We start from the raw sequence: 16,046 nt of genomic DNA on the forward strand, positions 1-16,046 counted from the left end.
TTAAGAAAACAGTTCCATTTTAAGGAGACGAAAGACTACAAAATATTGCAGAAAGAAGTTAAAGAAGACATAAATAAGTGGAAAGATATCCATGTTTATGGACTGGAAGACAACATTATTAAGATGTCAATACTACCCAAAATGATCTACATATTCAAAGCAATCCCTACCAAAATCTCAACAAGAATTTTTGCAGAAGTAAAAAATTCCATCCTAAAATTCGTATGGAATTTCAAGAGACCCTGAATAGCCAAAACAATCCTGATAAAGAACAAAGTTGGAGGGTTGGAGGGTGAACATGTCCTGATTTCAAAACTTACTTCAAAGCTACAGTAATCAAAACAGTGTGGTACTGGCATAAAGATAGGCATATAGAGCAATGGGAAAGGACAGAGAGTTCAAAATTAAGTGCTCATACAGATGATCAGATAATTTCAAGAGGGGCGCCAAGAGTATTAAGCGGGAAAATGATCATCTCTTCAACAAATGGTGCAGGCAAAACTGAATATCTACATGCAAAAGAATGAAGTCAGACCCTTATCTAACACCATTTACAAAAATTAACTTAAGATGGATCAAAGACATACACATAAAAGCTAAAACCATAAAACTTTAAAAAGAAGATATAGGGGAAAACTTCATGACATTGGATGTGGTAATGATTTCTTGGATATGACACCAAAAGCTCAAGCTACAAAAGAAAAAATATAAACAAATTTGACTTCATCAAATTAAAAATTTTTGTGCATCAAAGGACACCATTAACAGAGAAAAAAAGCAACCCATAGAATGGAAGAAAATACTTACAAATCACATATCTGATAAGGGATTAATATCCAGAATATAAGGAGAACTTTTAAACTCATAAAAAACAAACAATTCAATACAAAAATGGACAGAGGAATTATATAGGTGAATATATTTTTAAAAACCAATTGTATTTCTTATAACTCAATAAAAATAATTATATCTCTATGAAGCAGTGAAACAACTAAAAGTTATTCTTTATAAGAGCAATAATAATATGAAATATTTAGGAATAAATTTAACAAAACTTTGCAAGACCTCTTTGTAAAAGTTCTGTTAAATATATCATTAACAGGGATTAAAGGAGAATTAGATAAAAGGATTGGAAGACTCAATCATGTAGATGGTTTGAAGACTCAACATCATAAAGTGGCCAATTTTTCCAAAATTGATCTGCAGACTTGATGCAATCTCTATAAAAATACTTAAGTTTTGTGTGTTTGTGTGTGTGTGTGGTTCTTGACAAACTAATTCTAAATTTGCAATGGGATGCAAAGGTCCAGGAATAACTAACACTCTTTAGGAAGAAAAAAAAGGACTTGCTTAATGAGCTATTACAAAGTTACAGTAATTATGACAGTGCAATATTTGCTTCAAGAACAAAAAGTTGACCAATGGAACTGAGTAGGGATTCCAGACCATAAGGAAACACTTAATTCTTGATAAATTTGGCACTTTAGAGTAGTAGGGGAAGTAAAGACTCTTAATAAATGCTAGGAAAAATTAATATCCATATAAAAAAAAGAAAATTTATCCTTCCCCTACATGTATACAAAAGTTAATTCAAGGTGGATTTTGGCTCTATATAAGAAGGGTAAAATACCAAAGCCTTTAGAAAATTACCAAAAAATTTACAAGACAGTAAATGATTTCTTTTTTATTAGTTATCTATTTTATACATATTAGTGAATATATGTCAATCCCAATCTCCCAATTCATCACACCACCACCACCACCCACTTTCCCCCCTTTGTGTCCATACGTTTGTTCTCTACCTCTGTGACAAGACAGTGAATGATTCTTAAACACAAGCAGGATTAATGGTATAGAAAATATTTTAAATGTGATACAATAGAATTACAAATATTTCTTTCTTTCAAAACACCATTATGAGAATGAAAATGAAAGTCACCAGAAATTCTACTAAAAAGATATTTACATTACAATGCAATATATATATTTATATATATAATTGATTTCTAGGTGATAAATGTCAAAATGAGGATTTTTTAATGGCCAGTAAAGATATAAAAATGTCTTCAATTTCATTAGTCATCAAAGAAATGCAAACTGAAAAGAAAATGCAGTATCACTGTGTATACTGAGAATGGCTAAGATTAAACAGACTGAGGCTAATAAATGTTGGTGAGGATGTAGACGTTTCATACATTACTGTTGGGATTATAAATTGATATGACATCTTTAGAAAGCAGTGTGGTCTCCATAGAAAACTGAAGAAATGCAGCCAGTAACTCCACTCCTATGCTCTAGTCTAGATAAATATGTAACTGTGTGCACCAAGAAACATTTAAAAATATTTATAGCAGCATTATTTTTGGTAACAAAAGATTTTTAATGGTCCAAATGTCCACCAAAGGGAAAGTGGATATTTGTGATGACTTATATTTGGCAATAAATATAAATGAACTGGGCTGCTGTGGTGGCGTGGTGGTTAAGAATCTGCCTGTCAGTGCAGGGGGACACGGGTTCGAGCCCTGGTCCGGGAAGATCCCACATGCCACGGAGCAACTAAGCCCGTGCACCACAATTACTGAGCCCACGCACCACAAGTACTGAAGCCTGTGTGCCTACAGCCCATGCTCTACAACAAGAGAAGCCAATGCAATGAGAAGCCCATGCACCACAACAAAGAGTAGCCCTAGCTCGCCACAGCTAGAGAAACACCACGCGCAGCAACGAAGACCCAACGCAGCCAAAAATAAATAAATAAAATAAATAAATTTATAAAAATAATTTAAAAATTAAAAAATAAATGAACTACAGTCCCATACAATATGGATGACTCACAAATTAATGCCACGCAAAGGAAGCAAGACACAATTGAATATGTTGTGCATGATTCCATGTGTAAGATCAGCACAGCTAAGATAAGATAGTGTTTAGGGAAACATATTTTGGTGATAAAAATATATTTTAAAAAGGTGAAAGTTACTACAAGAGTTAGGATAGTGATTACCCTTAGGGATAGGTCCAGGCTAGGGATTCTGGGGCTCTGGCAGTGTTCTATTTCTTCAACTAGATGGTCCTTACAAAAGTTTTTACTTTATAATAATTCATGAAGCTGTACTTTTAGATTTTCTGCATGGTTATGCATCATATTTCCCAGTAAAATTTTTAAACATAAAAAATACATTTATTCTCATCTTGCTCTTGTATTGCATTTAACAAGGAAAATAGAAATTTGTCAAACTTTCTACCAAAGACTTACAAAGATATATAATTAACTCGAGTCTATGGGGTATCTGAAGTTGAAAGTTTAGATACCAGGAAGTAACCACTTCATATCCTTCAGTGGATCTGATCACCCGTCCTAAATTTGCCCACATAATTTTCCATGTAATTTTGTTTTATTTTTTTCATAGATCTACTTACTAGGTTAAATTTTATTGTTAGTTCATTCGTTTCCTTATTTATTATTGTCTTTGTTCCCAGGTGTAAAAAAGAGGCTCCACAAAGCAGTGACCTTGGGTAGCTATTCTCCTTGATTCTTAGTACCTACGACCTTGTCTGGTATGTACTAGAAGTACAGGAAATAAGTTAGTGTTGATACGGGTGATATTTTTCAAAATGTGTACGTGGGCATTGTCAAGAAACATTCCATTAATGGAGGTTCTCTAGTTCAATAACTTTAGGAAATCCTATATCTTATATTTTCTTCATGGTGATATTCAATATACATCAGCATACTAAGGGCTGTACAGAATCCTAAAGTAAAACAAATTGTTTAACATTGCTTACAGAGCATTTTCCAAATTTTGTGTGAAATTTCTGAGTAGCAGGCCAGAGGCTTGCCAAAAATGAGAAGTCTGACAAATAAATCCTAAAGAAGTTGTGACAGACTCAGCAGAACATACAGGAGTTAGCAGACTGTGGCAATGTTTAGTGGAAGTGACTTCCCAAGTTCCCAATTCCTCCTACAAGACACAGTGGAATAGCTGGCAGTGCTAGCCTGCTTGCCCTGGAAGAGGTCTTTCTGGTCATTGAAAACTGAGTGGGTGTTTTCAAATCTCTTACATGTCACCATGAACCCTCAGCATAACTACCTTATATTGTTGCAAAAGCTATTTTTTGCAAGCTATATCTCCTGGATTTCACATCTGGCTTTGGAGTGTAATTGCTTCCCATGGCCCCAGCCATAGGAAACTACTTATAAGTGAGACCAGGCATCAAAACTGTGGAGTTCCATTGAACCTACAATGTAATGAGCAGTCGCAGGACATGTACAATTGTTTATGTACAATGTCTTGAAGGGCGTGACCACACTAGGTCTGGAAACCCTTCTTGTTTTTGAAACAAACATTAATATCCCAGGGGACTAGTGTTACATATAAATACTTTGGAAACACTTGGCTAGGCAATGCAATGAATGTGTATACATTAACTGAGTATTTTTTTTACTGAAAATGTATTCTGTTTAAACTTTGGGTGAAAATATATTGACATCATCTCAGTTTTTACTTATATATTTTTCTACCATGTAAATGTAGTCAATGCCAATTAACTTGATATTTTTCAGGCCATCCCAATCTAGAGGTAAAAATTGGACCACTCTTTATTATTTGAGAAAAAAAACTTCAAAATATACTGAACTTTGTGTTTCATTCACTTTTCCTTTTGATATTGTAAGGTTGAGTGATTTCATCACTTCCTGTCTCTGAGCTATAGAAAGGAAAAAAGCTTTTTTCCTTCACTCCCAAATTGGCATAAATTTCCCTACTCCCTTATAAAATCACAGAGGCTATTTTCCTTTACATATTTATGACAACCTTTCTGACCCATAGGCCAGAGTATTTGGCTAAATGTATAATTCTACCCCTTAGTTAATGAGTATGACCTTGCTGCAGAGGCAGAATGGTTCTAGGAGCTGTTTTCCCTAGCTTTTAGTAACAAATAATGGAGGCAACAGAAGGTTTTGCGTCATTACTGATAACTCCTCTGGATTGATGCAGCATGGTGATTGCTTCAATAAGAGCTACAGTCAGAATGATTCTCAGAAATCACCCATTGCCAAAAGCATAGGAATGACCCAGGTTGAAGTATAGCCCGCGGCAAAGAGATGAGAGATTCCTTTCAAAGAGCTAGGCAGCAATGTACTGGGTAGTTTTCATCTTTGCATCTTGCTGAAGGATCCAAATAGAACTGTGTACTTATTTCAAAGACTGTTTGGATTCCTGGGAAGAGGGCAAAATAAGATTCACAATAGTCTCTTTGCATCAAATCATAGATTTTTTGAAGTCATCATGCTCCTTTGTAGTTCACATAAATGTCCAAAATACATGTTGGTTCTTTGTCCATAAATATATAGAGATTCTGACTCTGGTCTCAGCACATTTACTTAATACATTATTTCCCAAACTAGGATTGAAAAACTGAACTAAAAATGAAAAGGTCATCAGTGGCTGGTGGAAAACAAAATTAGTTTGGAATAACTCTAGAAGTTCTCCAACCTAAAGTTTTTTTTTATAAGTTTCCATTCAAAATACTCTTATTCCAACTCTTCCCCTCTATAGCTCCAGTCAATCTGACACATAAATACACAAAGTGTTATGTGAGAAATTTATTTTTAAATTGATTGTTGTTGGAATGAGAGAGAATGAGAGAAAGAACGACAGTATAAAAAGATGAAGGTCAGAATATATTACCTTTATATTTTGTTCTGGAAGGTAAAGCCGTTTTAGTGTTTCCTTTAATTAATGAGTTTCATGTCTCTGTCTTCCATACAATACTTTCCCTATACCCTTACAGATAGCTGAATAATGATATTATGAATGAATGTGATACTTCTCATTTTTCTTCAACAAAGTTCAATGTACAGTCCCTAGCTCTCTTCTCTTTATTATCATTCCCTAATTAATATAGCAATGCATATGCCATTAAACACTATCTATATAATTATGATTTTTAATTTTATAATTTGTACCTCCAGCTTGACCTCTCCTTTAAATGCTATCTCCTATATTCAACCACTTACCAGACAATTTACATTTGGGAATATCAAAGGGTGTCTCAAACATATATGAAACCCAATATGAGTCAATGTCAACTCCTGAACTGTGACTTCCCTATTGTTAGGGGTTGAATTGTGTCCCTTCAAAAATCCTGTGTTGAAGTTCTAACCCTAATAACTCAGAATGTGAACTTATTTGGAAATAGGGCGATTGCCATTAGACTTAATTGTAATAAGTTGAACTGAGGTCATACTGGAGTACTGTGGGCCCCTCATCCAGTGTGACGGTGTCACAAAAGGGGACATTTGGCCATACACATACACACAGAGGGAGATGCCAGTGAAGATGAAGGCAGAGCTCAGGCTGATGTTTCCACAGCCAAGGAGTGCCAAAAATTGCTAGCAAACAATTAGAAGCTAGAGGAGAGGCAGATTCTTCCTCATAGCCCTCAGAAGGTGCCTATCCTGCACATACCTTCAGCTAGAACTTCAAGCCTCCAGGCTGGGAGACTATAAATGTCTGCTCTTTAAGCCATTTCATTTGTGATACTTTGTTCCAGCAACCCTAGGAAATTAGTACATCTACCTATCCACCCAAAAGAATCAACAGTAACCACTGAACAGAAAACAAATAAAACAACATTTCTGTCTTTTAGTGTCCCTAATTCCTCAGGCTGGAATCCTAGAAGCCATTCTGATTCCACTCACTAGAGAAACAAGACAATTCAACCTTCTTCTGCACTAAATCCTCTCACATATTTGAAGTCACTTATGTCCTACTTAAAATTTCTTTTTTCAAAGCTATGCCACCCCAAGTCCTTATGACTCATTTTAAAGCATTATTATTATTCTTATCTTCACTACCTATATATACTCTAGCTTGTTAAAGTTCTTTTTTTTTTTTTTTTTTTTAGTTCGTTAAAGTTCTTAATTTGAACCATTGACAAAACAAAAAGACAACCTACTGAATGGGAGAAAATATTTGCATCATTTTACCAATAAGGGGTTAATATCCAAACTATATAAACAGCTCATACAGCTCAATATTAAAAAAAAAACAAAAACAAACGACTCAACTAAAAACTGGGCAGAAGACCCTAATAGACATTCTTCCAAAGAAAATATACAGATGGCCAACAGGCACATGAAAAGATGCTCAACATCACTAATCATCAGAGAAACACAAATCAAAACCACAATGAGGTATCACCTCACACCTGTCAGAATGGCTATCATCAAAAAGTTTACAAATAACAAATGTTGACAAGGATGTGGAGAAAAGGGAACCCTCCTACACTGTTGATGGAAATGTAAACTGGTGCAGCCACTTTGGAAAACAGTACGGAGGTTCCTCAAAAAACTAAAAATAGAGTTACCATATGATCCAGCAATCCCACTCCTGGGTATAAATCTGAAGAAAATGAAAACATACATGTGTCCCAATGTTCATAGCAGTATTATTAACAATAGCCATGATACAGAAGCAACCTAAGTATCCACCAACAGATGAGTGGAAAAAGAAGATTTGGCATATATATATATATATATATATATATATATATATATATACTGTATTAACCATCTTTATTGCACACTAAAGAACAACTTGAGACACATGTAGAGAGTGGATTTTCAAAGACTATTTTCTTGACCCAGTTAAATTTTTATTCAGTGAAAAAAGTTGACATTGAGATAAAAATTATATGCATACAATGGAATATTACTCAGCTATCAAAAAGAATGAAGTGGCAACAATATGGATGGACCTGGAGGGTGTTATGCTTAGTGACATGTCAGACAGAAAGACAAATACTGTATGTTATCACTTATATGTGGAATCTAAAAAATTAAAACAAATGAATGAATGTAATAAAACAGAAATAGACTCACAGACATAGAGAACAAACTAGTGGTTGCCAGTGGGGAGACAAGGAGGGAGGGGCTAGATAGGCGTATGGGATTAAGAGATACAAACTACTATGTATAAAATAAATAAGCTACAAGGATATATTGTACAGCCCAGGGAATATAGCCAATATTTTATAATAACTTTAAATGGAGTATAATCTATAAAAATATCTAATTGCTGTGTTGTACACCTGTGGTACAATATTATTTCATATAATTGCAATCATTTAATATGTAGTTATTGCTATTTGTAACTGGCTTCTTTATATAGCATAATATTTTTGAGATGTACCACATTTTGTTTACTTATTCGTCAATTGATGGTGATGTGTCCCATGGGATCTGCCCATGTTTACCTGTTGCTGAGTCCATCCAGAAGCTGGAGAAAGAGGGAACTGCTACTCTGTGGTTCAGCTGAACAGAGCAGCTCTCCCACAATACAGAGCTGTGGAGAGAGGGGTTCAGCCCTTAGTTTGAATGTCATGGCAGCCCCATGTTCTTACTAAGTTTTGTAGGTTTTGTTGAATAAATGCATCTCAATTTATTATAATCCCTTTAATCAATTTGTACAGATTTTGAATGACTGTTTTTGATATTTTGACCAATTTTATAAAATGTATCTCTGAGAAAGAGGTTTCACGGAGCACCTCACACAACCATTCCAGAAAGTTCCACTTCTGACTACTGATTTTTTTTTTTGTATTTCCTATTTATTTTTCTCTTCTTGTTCTTTTAAAGCCATCCTCAGGATTTACTAAGCTTATTTTTCCCTTTATTTACTTATTTCATCCTCCCCCCCCCCCTTTTTTTTAACCAGCTTTGAAGCTATTCTCTCTATACTTCTTATCTTGGTATTTAATACTTTAATAAATCATACATTGATTGGAATATTAAGATCTTCTCAAATAGTTCAAGAACTTTAAATGCTTTAACCCCAAGCCCCTTTTTTCTAGTATGATACTGCTGACCAGTATTTTCATTCTGTTAAGGTTTTAAAAAACAAAGTCTTGGAAGTATATATTTATTACTCTCATTAAAATAGTGTATTGGTGTTTTGATTTACCTCCATATTTACCAATATCTCTAGTCACTACTCCTTGCATGTCAGATTTTTTTATGGGATTATTTTCTTTAGCAAATCATTTTGTATGGTGTCAAATCTCTAAATTAAATAAATTGTCTTTATTTCACAACTGCTCTTGGAAGGTCCTATTACTGGGCATAGAAATCTAAGCAGAGATTATTTCTCTTGGTACACTGAAGACATCATTCGAGATCTTTTAACTTCTATTGTTGCCATTGAGAACTGAGCTCAGTCTATTAGCTAACTTTTGTGCAGGTGATTTGATTTTGTGGAGGTAGGAATTGCTTGCTGCTTTGAAGATCTTCTCTTTGTGCTCTGAAGTCTCACTAATAATTGTCTAGATATAAATATCTTTTTCTTTACCCTGCATAAAATTTATTAAACTTTCTGTAAGTTTTTGGAAATCTTTTCAAATAGTTCAGTGCTTCCCCATTTTTTCAATCCTCTATTTTTCTTAACTTTCTATCATATTTTCTATTTATGCTGCATGATTGATCATTTATTTTACTTTACATTTTAGTTGATTTTGTTGGTCTTGGTCAGGGAATGCTTTCTGGAACCATGATTTCTGGTCTACATCATGAAGGATTTATAAAGCAAAAGGGGATTAGAAGTTGATTTGTAAAGTATTGATTTTAGCTGCAGGAACAGAAAACCTTAAAATTACCATCAGCTAAACAAAGCATAAACAATTGGGTTTTTTCCTCATGTGAAAATTCAGAAGTACACGATCCAATGCTCGTAAATAGGCTCTGCTTCTCAGGGACTTGAGATCCTTCCAGGCCACTGTGCCACACTTAGTGTGTTTCTCTGGACATTAAAGTCCAAGATGGTATTTGTGTTCCAGGAGGGCAGGATGGAGGAAAGATCAAACACGAGGTATAAAGACTTGTGTCAGTTGTCTCTTCAAGGAGATTCTAGGAAGGCGTCACGTTAACAGTTTCACTTGCATCCCAGTGGCCAATTTAGTCAGAGGGACATAGCATGTGATTTGGAAAGATATCATTTGTACACAGGAAGTATGTCTTCAACTTGCTGTCCCAATGCTTTGCACAGTGCCTCAGAGAGTAGGTACTGAGGAAATATTTGTTAATTAAAAGAGTAAACAAATTAATTTAATAACTGTAACTCTGACTTCTATCTGGGTGAAATAAGAATCAGAGTTCTTAGGAAAAATTCTGAAAATAAAACAAAATCTCAGGACTTTAAATCTGAAAGAATGATGTTCTTAGAAAGCTAATATGGACATGGAACTTACTCTAGTATCTTTGTGACTGTTTCCCAGAGATTTCATGAAAATATTTGGACAGTCCTTTGTCGGTTTCATTTCAGCACATTTTAGATATCAGGAAGACATTGCAGGAAGAAATAAATGGAACATCTCTAAACTGCTCTGTCTGTAGGCAGCTTTCTCTTGATTAAAAATTGATTAGGAACAGCAAATGAGTCAGATTGCTTCCTTCAGGACAGTTAAACAGCAGGCTTCTATCTACTGAAGAAGTGGGAAATTCTTAAGTGAACAGAAATTAAGCTTTACAAGTATGACACTGAGGGTATTTTAAGACTTATTGAATTTAAATCCAGAAACATGAAGGCTTCTGTTGTAAACGCCAGATGCCTTGTCTTTCATGAGGCTGTGCCATGGTAAATGCAGGTGCGCAGTGTGTTGCTTCACACCTCCTTTTAAAAGTTACCAATAAGATCACAAGACATGGCTTAAATTCCCTCACTTTAGTTTTCCCCAGGACCTTGCTGAGAACACTCAAAAACTCTTACTCAGATTCATTTGCACATATTTCCAGTTGCTAGTATTTCAGTATTCATCTGAATTCTTCCCCTAAAGTGAAAGTCCATATATTGGATGCCCTATAAAAGTCTGAAGTAATTTAAATTGGAACAAGGTGAAATCAGATGCAATCTAATGAAGCTTTGCAAAAATCTTCAAAGCACTGAAAGATTTTCCGTCACAGAAATCCTAACTGTATTTAGGCTGTTGTTCTTAATTAGAGAAAAACTGGTTTGTGTTGATCTTGGTCAGGGTAGCAATGCCTGGTGGAAGGAACCAATTTGTTGTCCAGGGTAGCTGGGCTCTATAAGAAAAGAGTAAGCTTCCAATGTTTCCTGGCTGGACATCAGGGATGCTTCCTGGATGGATATCAGACAGGTAGGATTGCTCTGTCTCAAGGACTTCACTTTGTATGCTACTTATCACACACTGAGCTAGATAAGGGAATCCCTGAAGCCACTAGCTCATTAAAATGCTGATGGCACTCCAAATCTGGGAAGAGCTCCACTGCCCTTGTGAAGTAAGAACATGATAACTGCTATAAGTAGATTCCCTGTAGCCACAGATAATCTTATAGTTGAGTCTACAAAGAGATAGATTTGGTTCTGGGGGCATCTGTCTAGAGGGTTATCCTCAGAGGAGTGGGATGAAAGTAAGAGATTGCAATCACTGCTTATCTCAGCTAAGCAATGGTTTATTCATTCAAAAAACATCTTCCTGGGCGTGCCAGGATCTGCAACAGGATATAGAGATGAACAAGGCATTATATATAACTTAAAGAAGTTTGACCTATTTTCAGAGAAGTATGCAATCTATTATACCATGCAGGAAACGTGCTAACAGGGACATACACAAGGGATTATAGTAGCACAGAGGACAAATACAGAGGAGACCTAACTGAGCTTTGGATGGTGAGTTGGTAGGTGAGAAAATGTTTCCAAGAAATGGGATGTCATCTCAATCTCAAAAAGAATGGGACGTCATCAATTGGACAAGGGTAGAAGTAAATCCTAAGTAGAAGAAATGGCAAGAGAAAAGGTGTGGAGGAAAAAGCACAAGAGAAAAATCACAGAGTGATTTGGAACGTGTGAATATGAGGGAAGATGAAGCAAAGAAGAAAAGAAGATAGGTCATACACCAAGCATTAGAGTATGCCATCCTGGACTCTGTGTGGCTTATTTAGATGTATTTTTACACTAAAATCAATTCAGAGCAGAAGGTGAGTTCAGGCTCATTTTCATTATAGTTTTACATTTTATCAGTGACACAACTTTAAAGCCTTGCACTGTTCTGATCCTGTGAAATGGCTGATTCGTTACATCAAGTTCCTTTGACTTCAAGAGTACTCCTGGGACTTCCTGGTGGCTCAGTGGTTAAGAATCCACCTGCCAATGCAGGGGACACGGGTTCGAGCCCCGGTCTGGGAAGATCCCACATGCCGCAGAGCAACTAAAGCCCGTGCGCCACAACTACTGAGCCTGTGCTCTAGAGCCCGCGAGCCACAACTACTGAGTACATGAGCCACAACTACTGAAGCCCACGTGCCTAGAGCCCGTGCTCCGCAACAAGAGAAGCCATCGCAATGGGAAGCCCACGCACCGCAACGAAGAGTAGCCCCCGCTCGCCACAACTAAAGAAAGCCCACGCGCAGCAACGAAGACCCAATGCAGCCAACAATAAATCAATAAATAAATTTATTTAAAAAAAAGAGTACTTCGATACCATCAACAATCATTCAGATGAAAACTCAAAAATCAGTTACCAGAATGAAATTTTGCCCCCTAGATGTGGCACCCTATCAGATTTCCTATCTTAGTGCGAGGTGGAGGGTTTATGGAGTAAGAAATCAGGGCAGATAAAGTAAAATGGTCCCCCATTCCCTCCTCAACTTATATTACTAAGTTAATAATAAATATTTGTGAGTGGTAATGGAGGGCAACATAATAAAACTTTATTTCGTGATTTTAGGGTTTCTAGTACTTTTGCATATATCTTTATATAACCCTGTAAGAAAGACTAGGAAATTTTAAAACAACTTTAGTTCTTGTCATCTGTTTCCTTATCTGAGTTAATACTAAGTTTTTTATTTAGCCTGAAACTTGATACAAAGAAAATCTATTTAAATCGAACAGATTACTGGTTGGAAACTAAGTCTCTAAAATGACAAATAGCAAACTGTTCCCCAAATTTGACTTTGTATCCAAATCACCTGTGTAGCTTATTAAAATACAAATATCAAGCTTCCCCCTCAGAGATTGAGTTACTAAATCTGCAATAGAGTCATAGAATCTGTATTTTTTACTCGGATGAAGAAACCAACCCTCATTTGAGAAATACTGGTCTAGAGGTCTGTGAGCCACAGTAACACCAAATTCGTCTCAAGTTCCCTGGCTCCAACTTGGGATTTGCGCTCTCCATTTCTAAGTAAGCTCAGCCTAGCAGAGTAGTTTGATACTTTGTAATGGACTAGCTTTATTTGCCCTGGGAAGTCTTTCTTTCTTTCTTTTATTTATTTATTTATTTATTTATTTATTTATTTATTTATTTATTGGGTTGCACCAGGTCTCAGTTGCGGCAGGCGGGCTCCTTAGTCGTAGCAGGCGGGCTCTTTAGTTGCGGCTCCAGACTCCACATTCCTAATGCAGGGGGCCTGGGTTCGATCCCTGGTCAGGGAACTAGATCCCACATGCATGCCACAACTGAGAGTTCGCATGCCACAAGTGGGAAGTCTTTCTTGATGAAGAGCTTACGTAAGGAATAAATACACCTTGTTTCTAATTCCAGTTCTGTAATGAATTAGCGTTGTGGCCCTAAAACCTGTCACTTCAATACTCTGTACCTCAATACAGAATGAGAAGAAGTTAAACGTATCATACAGGAAAGGTCACATCTCTTTCCTCCCCAGCCAACCAAAGACAACATGGTAATTACCAGCACACATACCCTCTCTTCAACAGGAGGAGAAGCTGTTTCAGAGGGAACTGTTCATCCACAGCTTTATGTTGCATGATCTGCAAAAGGGCAGAGAAAGCAGAACCTGAAAGGTAGGGGAAGAGGGGCTTTGCACAACAGCTTGAAGCTCATGATGGAGATAACCTAGTCTGTCCTGTTCACAGCTTTATCCCCTGTGCCTACCCCAATGCCTGGAATAAGCTCGGGAAATATTTGTTGAGTAAATGAATAAACAAGACTAATTTGTTTCAATATTTCTGTAGCTGCTATGAATGACTTCCAAATATGAGATTCTTTCCTGAAGGTGAAGGTTTGATTCCAAGAAAAATAATTAAAATCATATTAATAAATTTACTAGGGGGAATGAAATGGTCTGAGAGCCACATTATAAAGTTGTCACTCAGAGGAGGAAAAAATGATAAAAGATGGGTGGCAGAAGATAAATAGGGAAAAATTGCTTATTTACAATTTTGTCCAATATTAATTCAGACTTCCAAAAATAATTATAGCATAGAGATAAGCTTGGAAGTGGTTTGGGGAATCCATCCCTCAGGCAGCAGCTACAAAGCCTGGGGCACCAGAAGTGTGTGTAAGCTCCATCCAGGGAGATACTGGCAGCTTCGTTTTATTGTTGCAGTGAGCCAGAAGGAGAGGTAGGGAAAATGTCCACAAGTTTCCCAGTTCTCTGGGGAGGATCAGAGCCAGCCCCTAAATTTTTGCTAAAATTAGAAGTCAAGGAATTCCCTGATGGTCCAGTGGTTAGGCCTCAGAGCTTCCACTGCAAGGAGCACAGGTTTGATTCCTGGTTGGGGAATTAAGATCCCGCAAAGCGGCACAGCACAGCCAAGCCAAAAAAAAAAAAAAAAAGTGGAGAAAAATAAATAAATAAAATTAGTATACAGACAGACCCTTTGTAGGGAAACAATGAGAGAGGGGCGGTTTTGCCCGCTTTCTCTATACTGAGCCCTGGGGGGGATAGTCACGTGCTTTGGCTGGTGGCAAATTATATTCAGACACTGAGATTGCTTTGCCAATAAATTATCTAGCACAGGTTCACTGTGGAAATTATGATAATTTCACAAGCCAATAGCATACAGGATAATGTCTCTTAATAAGCCAGTAAAGAAATAACCTACTCCTTTTTTTTTTTAACATCTTTATTGGAGTATAATTGCTTTACATTGTTGTGTTAGTTTCTGCTGTATAACAAAATGAATCAGCTATACGTATACTTATGTCCCCATATCCCCTTCCTCTTGCGTCTCCCTCCCACCCTCCCTATCCCACCCCTCTAGGTGGTCACAAAGCACTGAGCTGATCTCCCTGTGCTATGCGGCCTCTTCCCACTAGCTATCTGTTTTACATTTGGTAGTGTATATATGTCCATGCCACTCTCTCACTTTGTCCCAGCTTACCCTTTCCCCTCCCCGTGTCCTCACTACAAATAACTCAATTTCATTTCTTTTTATGGCTGAGTAATATTCCATTGTATATATGTGCCACTTCTTCTTTATCCATTCATCTGTTGATGGACACTTAAGGTTGATTCCATGTCCTCCAAACCAACAACAGATTAATCACAATATTGTTTCAGGCAAGGGGGAGAGAAAAGGGATAAAGCCCAAATTTAGTTGAGGTGTACCTTTCTAAGAGTTTTTCTTGGGAGGGCCAGCTTAGCCAGCCGTGAGCTGATGTCCAGCTGCCAGTGCCAAAGCAAAAGTCCCTTGTTACTAGAGCCATTGCTGGGAACAAAGATGCCAGTGTTGATGGGAAAGATGATATCCCTCTCTGGGCCTCTGCGTAGTTTTCACCACTGCCTGGCAAAGAGTCGCCTTGCCCAGCCAGGAGATCTTTGGAAAGCTGTTTCGATTAGCAAAGAGTAGCCTTGCCCAGACTGAACACTTCCGAGTTGCTGGTCAAACCTCTTAGTATTTAAAGCTTAAAATCCCCCAGCCAGAGTCACTCTTTCACAACAGTTCTTATCAATAAGCCCCCAGCTGTGCCTGTCAATTGCTGAGCTAGAGTGTTCATGTTAATGATGATATCCTGACACAGCTTTCTCAGTGTAAACAACTTCATTCTTAGAACAAAAAGCAAGGGGATTTTAAATCATATCAAACAAGTACACAGCACCGCGCAAGCGTGAACACGCCTGTTAAGAACTGCTCTTTTGTTTATCATAGTCTTATGGGTCTCATGGACATAAGCCATGTTGGCTTTCAGGGCTGAGTGTTTTGGGTGAGCCTGTCCCTCAAATGAGAGTCTTAAAAGTAGGGGCACCAGATGTACAGTCCAAATCTTTTGCTTCTGAAGGTGACACT

The sequence above is a fragment of the Balaenoptera acutorostrata genome, chromosome 11 (genome assembly GCF_949987535.1).
Source record: "Balaenoptera acutorostrata chromosome 11, mBalAcu1.1, whole genome shotgun sequence".
NCBI lineage: Eukaryota > Metazoa > Chordata > Mammalia > Artiodactyla > Balaenopteridae > Balaenoptera > Balaenoptera acutorostrata.